This window comes from Budorcas taxicolor, chromosome 3, assembly GCF_023091745.1.
Source record: "Budorcas taxicolor isolate Tak-1 chromosome 3, Takin1.1, whole genome shotgun sequence".
NCBI classification, from domain to species: Eukaryota; Metazoa; Chordata; class Mammalia; order Artiodactyla; family Bovidae; genus Budorcas; species Budorcas taxicolor.
Window position 1 is genome coordinate 41457714 of NC_068912.1, and position 7807 is coordinate 41465520.

The 7807-nt window shown below is 35.4% G+C and overlaps 1 pseudogene; it reads left to right on the forward strand.

Annotated features, from left to right (window-relative positions):
- Nucleotides 1–464: 464 nt before the first annotated feature.
- Nucleotides 465–1844, forward strand: LOC128045773 (elongation factor 1-alpha 1-like; annotated as a pseudogene).
- The last annotated feature ends 5963 nt before the right edge of the window (nt 1845–7807 follow it).

Genomic DNA, 7807 nt, shown 5'->3' on the forward strand with positions numbered 1-7807 from the left:
GTAATTATTCATAATAGAAAATAATCTGATATATATACATATATATCAATCCCTTTGCTATACACCTGAAACTCACACAGTATTGTCAGTCAACTATACTTCAAATTTTTTAAAATATAAATTTATTTATTTTAATTGGAGGTTACTTACTTTACAATATTGTATTGGTTTTGCCATACATCAACATGAATGACAAACTGCAGATCAAGATTTGATCCACTCTGAAGAAAGTTTCTCCCTGAGTTCCCCAAAATGCTATACAAGAGAGAAAAAATATTTCCTTAACTTTTAAAAACGTCTGTATATTGCTGTTTTTATCATAGAAGATAACTATAGTTCTCTCTAAAGAAAAAGATAAATAAATTCTGAGTTTTTTAAAAAAGAATAGTACCTTAGGCTTTTTTGCAATGGGTTTGCTGCCAAGACACAGGTGTCATGAAAATCACCATTAAACCTAAGCAAAAATGGGAAAGGAAGAGACCCACATCAACATGTTGTCATTGGGCATGTTGATTCAAGGAAGTCTACCACGACTGGCCATCAGATCTACAAATGCGGTGGCATTGACAAAAGAACAATTGAAAAGTTAAAGAAGGAGGTTGCCAAGATGGGAAAGAACTCCTTCAAGTATGCCTGGGTCTTGGACAAACTGAAAGCTGAACGTGAGTGTGGTATCACCATTGATATCTCCCTGTGGAAATCTGAGACCAGCAAGTACTATGTTACCATCACTGATGCCCCAGCACACAGAGACTTCATCAAAAACATGATTACAGGCCCATCCCAGGCTGACTGTTCTGTTCTGATCTTTGCTGCTGGTGTTGATAAATTTGAAACCAGTATCTCCAAGAAGGGGCAGGCCCATGAGCATGCCCTCTGGCTTACACTCTGGGGTGAAACAATTAATCGTTGGAGTTAACAAAATGAATTATATTGAGCCACCTTACAGCCAGAAGAAATACAAGGAAATTAAGGAAGTCAGCACCTACATTAAGAAAATTGGCTACAACCCTGATACAATGGCATTAGTGCCAATTTCTAGCTGGGATGGTGACAACATGCTGGAGCTAAGTGCTAACATGCCATGGTTCAAAGGATGGAAAGTCACCCATAAGGATGGCAATACCAATGAAACTACCCTGCTTGAAGCTTTGGATTGCATCCTGTCACCAAATCGCACAACTGACAAACCTTTGTGTTTGTCCCTTCAGGATGTCTATAAAATTGGTGGTATTGGTACTGTCCCTGTGGGTTAAGTAGAGACTGATGTTCTCAAACCTGGCATGGTGATCACCTTCGCTCCAGTAAATGTAACAATTGAAGTGAAGTCTGTAGAAATGCACCATGAAACATTGAGTGAAGCCCTCCCTGGGGACAATGTGGGCTTCAATGTCAAGAATATGTCTGTCAAAGATGTTTTTCATGGCAATGTGGCTGTTGACACCAAAAATGACCCACCAATGGAAGCAGCTGGCTTCACAGCTTAGGTGATTATTTTGGACCATCCAGGCCAAATCAGTGCTGGATATGCACCTGTGCTGGACTGTCAAACAGCTCACATTTCTTGCAAGTTTGCTGAGCTGAAGAAGATTGATCATCATTCTGGGGAAAAGCTGGAAGACAGCCCTAAATTCTTGAAATCTAGTGATGCTGCCATCGTTGATATGGTTCCCGGCAAGCCCACGTGTGTAGAGAGTTTCTCTGGCTCTTCTCCCCTGGGCCATTTTGCTGTGCATGACATGAGACAGGTGGTTGCTCTGGGTGTCATCAAAGCAGTGGACAAGAAGGCAGCTGGAGCTGGCAAGGTCACCAAGTCTCCCTAGAATGCTCAGAAGGCTAAATGAATATCATCCCCAATACCTGCCACCCCAGTCTTAATCAATGGTGAAAGAACTGTCTCAGCACTATTTGTTTCAATTGGCCATTTACGTTTAATAGTAAAAGACTTGTTAATGATAACAATGCATCGTAAAATCTTCAGAAGGAAAGAATGTTTTGTGGACCATATGCTTTGTGTGTGACAGTTTTAAATTGTTAGTTTTTAAAACCAGAAATTTTTAATGAAAACAACTTGACCAAAAATCTGTCACAGAATTTGAGACCCATTAGAAAAAAGAAGTTTAATGAGAAAAAAGAATACTATCTTTGAAAATATTAATTGTAACTCATATTAATACAATAACAGTAGTACCACAAAACATAAGAGTACTAGTATTTTTGGTGTGTGCATGAGGGCTTGAGAAAAATTCTACAAATTAATGTCAAAAGGCAAACTTACCTTGCAATAAATATATGCATAATTTCATGAGGGTTTGGTTGATATAAATTTATAATGTAAAATGTCTTTGTACTACAAATTATTGTTAAAATTCTCCACACTTACATCATAGAAGAGATGAAAATGTTTTCTTTCCCTTGGATTTATACAAAGACATCATTAAATTGAATAAGAATTGATTGAGCAATTACAATATATTAAGTAGGATTTAGGTATATAATGGTGCCCATATACATGATGATAACATCTTGGAGGAAGTTTGATGTTTGAGGATAAATAAGCCAAAAATAACATAATACTCTCTTCTAAATAAGTTAATTGCACATGCAACTCTCATTATAAGGCTCTTTATACTTACTGTGTTTTCAGCTATATTATAGGAGTACATAGAAAACAGAGTATATTTGAGAAGACTTTCTAAATTACCTCCTTCATTTGTCAATATGCAAGAAAATTCCTCTAAAGTCTATTGCCAAAAACTTTATTCCACAGAGGGTACTCATAGTTTATATAATATAGAGTCAACTTCTTAGCAAACTACTCAGGAGTTTGGAGAAGGAAATGACAACCCACTCCAGTATTCTTGCCTGGAGAATTCCATAGACAGAACAGCTTAGTGGGCTACATTCATGGGGTCACAAAGAGTCAGACATGACTGAGTGACTAAGCACACTCAAGACTTTAGTAAATCTTTATAACTCCAGTCTTAGTAATCAGAATCATACACATATATTAATATCATATGAAGGGAAAATGAAATTTTACTCGTTCATATCTCATAAAATTGCACTAGAGGATGACTCTCAGTTCTTTGCTTTCCCTTGAACTTAATATCATAGCTTTTTTATTTGTGAATTTTGGTGACCACATTAGGCTTATATTTTAATACAAATGTCTTTGAAAGGCATATGAGGATTGTTAATAATTCAGCATATGATGATCAACTTCTATTCACATTTTATTAACATTGAAAATCAAACAGGTGAATCTTATGATCTATGTCAAACTAATTTCATTTAATTTAGCCCAAGAAAAAGTAGTTCATCTTCATATGTGTATACAAACATTCCATTATAATATGCACAATACTATTTTCATATGGTAAGATATAAAGAAATGTATATATTAATAGGAATAAATGTGTCATGAATTTTCTCCTGGAAATAGATTTTGAATTTTAAGAAGCTTTGATAAACTCTGTGTGTATAAGTGCAGCAAGGATTCGGTATTTCAGTATACTATGCTAGTATTTAATTTGAAAAAAGAAAACCTTTCTGAACCAACTGTCAGTAGTCATTTAATACAGAAATAAATTATAGTGTTTGATTTGTAGACCACTGTTCATGGCAAGTCACTGTCAGCTGTAGTGGACTTTGCAGATAGCCATAAAAAGTAAGGCCACTTCTCATCATGAGTTCAGAAAACAATATCATCCAATGACAATATAGATCCCAATCTGGAGATCTGTGATATACAGTTAATGATATCTCCCATAGTCTTCTCTTCACAGAGTGCTGGTTTTTGACTGGAAAGTTAGGATTCTGATTTGTAGAGTGATTTTTTCCCTAAGCAACAGCACATTTCCATTTCTTAAAGTTAAGTGAGTACTTAAGGTTTCTTCCCTGGTGGCTCAGATGGTAAAGCGTCTGCCTGCACTGCGGGAGACCCAGGTTCGATCCCTGGGTTGGGAAGATCTCCTGGAGAAGGAAATGGCAACCCACTCCAGTACTCTTGCTTGGAGAATCCCACGGACAGAGGAGCCTGGTAGGCTACAGTCCATGGGGTCATAAAGAGTCAGACACGACAGAGCGACTTCACTTAAGGTTTCAGTTCACTTGAGTTCAGTCACTTAGTCATGTCCAGCTCTTTGCGGCCCCATGGACTGCAGCATGCCAGGGTTCCCTGTCCATCACCAACTCCCAAAGCTTGCTCAAATTCATGTCCATCAAGTTGGTGATGCCATCCAATCATTTTATCCTCGGTCATCCCCTCCTCTTCCTGCCTTCAATCTTGCCCAGCATCAGGGTCTCTTCAGATGAGTCAGGTCTTTGCATCAGATGGCTAAAGTATTGGAGTTTCAGCTTCAGCATCAGTCCTTCCAATGAATATTCAGAACTGATTTCCTTTAGGATTGACTGGTTGGATCTCCTTGCAGTCCAAGGGACCCTCAAGAATCTTCCCTAACACCACAGTTCAAAAGCATCAATTCTTCGACGCTCAATTTTCTTTATTGTCCAAATCTCACACCCATATACGACCACTGGAAAAATCATAGCTTTGATTAGATGGACCTTTGTTGGCAAATTAATGTCTCTGCTTTGTAATATGCTGTCTAGGTTGGTCATAGCTTTCCTTCCAAGGAGCAAGCATCTTTTAATTTCATGGTTGCAGTCACCAATTGCAGTGCTTTTGGAGCTAAAGGAAAAAAAATAAGAAAATAAGATAAATAAAATAAAATAAACATAAGGTTTAGATTTTGATAAATGGATATGAGAAAAAGAAATTTGCCTATGGAAAGATCATAACGTGGATATAAAAAATAGGCTTTTACTTTTCTCTGTGAAATTCTGTTGCTTTAACCATAAAGAATTAATATGGATAAGAATCCCAGAATTTCACTTCTGAAATTAAAAATAAAAGAAACTCATACCTTAAGGATTTGGGTTGTAAATTATCAGCACACAATAGTTTTCTCTCAACTAAAAGCAAGATCAATCTAGCCTAATAAAAATGTTAATATTGATATGTTAACCTTTATCTGGTTATTTGACAAATAAAAGTATTCTCTCCTGATATTGGAATAATTAGATGTTTCAATAAAGTTTGCTTAGGAAAGATACAATCTTAAAGAGATATAGGCAGCATGGATTTGTAATATCAGAATCAATAATTCTACAACAATTTGCCATAGACTCACTCTTCATATAGTAATTAAAAACTCAAAGAAATTTCCATGATTTAAAGTAGATCAAACCTATAATTCAAAGAATCTTCTTATAAAAACAAGCAATAATATTAATAAACTTAAATTAGGTAATATAATATCCTCTTCATTCTCTGACTGACTAAAATTAATTTTATTTTCTAAAATTATAAGATGTACTGAATAAAATGCTCTGAATGAAAAATGATAGAACTATAAAGATTTTTGTGGTAAATAGTAAAATAACTAATATAAGAATGTCAATGATATAAAACTTTCTTGGTTTATAATTCAAGATATTTACTAGTTTTATTCCTGCGACATTGCAAAGGTTCTACTATTGTCATGTTGAAATTATTAATTACAAAATATTTACAAAACTTTCTTTTTTTAATATAAATTTATTTATTTTAATTGGAGGTTAATTACTTTACAATATTGTATTGATTTTGCCATACATCAACATGAATCTGCCACGGGTGTACACATGTTCCCCTTCCTGAACCCCCTCCCACCTCCCTCCCCATACCATCCCTCTGGGTCATCTCAGTGCACCAGCCCCAAGCATCCTGTATCATACATCGAACCTGCACAGGAGATTTGTTTCACATATGATATTATACATGTTTCAATGCCATTCTCCCAAATCATCCCACCCTCTCCCTCTCCCACAGAGTCCATAAGACTGTTCTATATATCCGTGTTTCTTTTGCTGTCTCACATACAGGATTATCATTACCATCTTTCTAAATTCCATGTATATGCATTAGTATACAGTATTGGTGTTTTTCTTTCTGGCTTACTTCACTCTGTATAATAGGCTCCAGTTTTGTCCAACTCATTAGAACTGATTCAAATGTATTCTTTTTAATGGCTGAGTAATACTCCGTTGTGTATATGTACCACAGCTTTCTTATCCATTTGTCTGCTGATGAACATCTAGGTTGCTTCCATGTCCTGGCTATTATAAAATGTTTAAATAATGTTTATAAAACTTTCTCAAAGTTACTAGCTAGAAAGAAGTTGACTCTTAAATTAAAAATTCTTAGGCTTCTTTGGCCAGTTCCAATAGAATACAGCTCTGTCCTGTCACTCATCCGTGATTAAACATGTAGTGGTGGTACACATTCTCAGGACAATGGGGCATTTAAACCCATACTGTGCATTCTCCCGTCAGCTGCAATTGCCAGTATAGTAACTATTGCTTTATCAAAAGACCTTCCATTCCCATGAGCTCCTTAGTCCCATGATATTCATTTGTAGTAATTCAAGTTCTTTCCCCTACCCCCAGGTTAGGAGCTGTAGTTTCAAAGTCCTAGATATAATCTAAGCAATGTCTAGTCCACCACACAAGTTAAAGCTGAATTCCCTCTAAAACAACAGCTATTGCCTCTATTCAAAACACTGCCTTTTTATAACAAACATAGCAATTTTTTTTATGTTGTTTAAGTCCTCATGCAACTAATACCTAAAAGATCTAAGGGATTTTAAAACAAACAAACCGTTTGGGACAACCCTTGAAAACAAGTATAGAGTTCCACACAAATGTTATATGTCCTTAACATCAAACACATCCTTGAAAAACAGCACCAAGGAAGATTCTTAGAGTGGTCGACCCTTTGTCCCTAGACTTCAGCTAGACCCCTAGATGTACTGGCCTCACTCAGAATTTTTCTGTGGCAACCTCACAATCCAGATATCAATAATCATAACCTATATTGCTTAAACCTAGAATAGAGTTACAAATTACAAATGCTCAGAGCCAAACTGGCATTACTGTTTGGAAACCATAATGCTCCAGTGTTATCACAGAATGGAGATTTCTGCATTAGTTTCAGATTCAATAAAGAATGTCTAAGTATGTCTTAGAAATATTACTCCAGGGTGGGAAGGCAGTTATATACCCAGTGTCCTGTAATACACAGTATTCCTTTATAGCAGTGAAGTGAATATCAAATCATGGCTCCAGACTGTTGTGATAAATTGTCTGTATCTTAATCTACTGATCCCTGAATCATCTCATCTGTTTTGAGGTTTTAGTGTCATCATAAGAAACTGGTTATTGTAGGTAATCATTGGTGGAGAAATTTGTTAACATTTTAAGTGAAATCTTTCTTAAATTTCTCAGATCTCTAATAGTTTCAGAATTCAACAACCAGTTCAAAAGTCCTCCAGACTAAATCGACAACCACCAAATGTCTCTGTAGTCACATACTCCAACCTTAAATTTCAATCTTAATCATTTTGATAAAGTTCTTAGAGTTTTATTTTAAATCAGAAACTCTTGTGATGAATTTGAAAAATTAGGAATTTACACACTCTCTCCAATACAAAAACAATCTCTGAGAGAAAGGTAGGAGAGAAATGTGTTACAATATTCATATTTGGTGGAGTGAGCATCACTAATATGATAAAAAAAAGCACTAAAAATATAGTGAAATAGATACTCAAAAAGTAATAATACATTGCTTTATCAGTTTAACTTTTAAAAAATCATTTTCTATTCCAGTATGCAACAATTTCATTATGTTCATGGCATGTTAAATCCATATATTACACGTTAAAAATCAGTTTTTAGAAAATTTACTCTCAATTACAACACACAG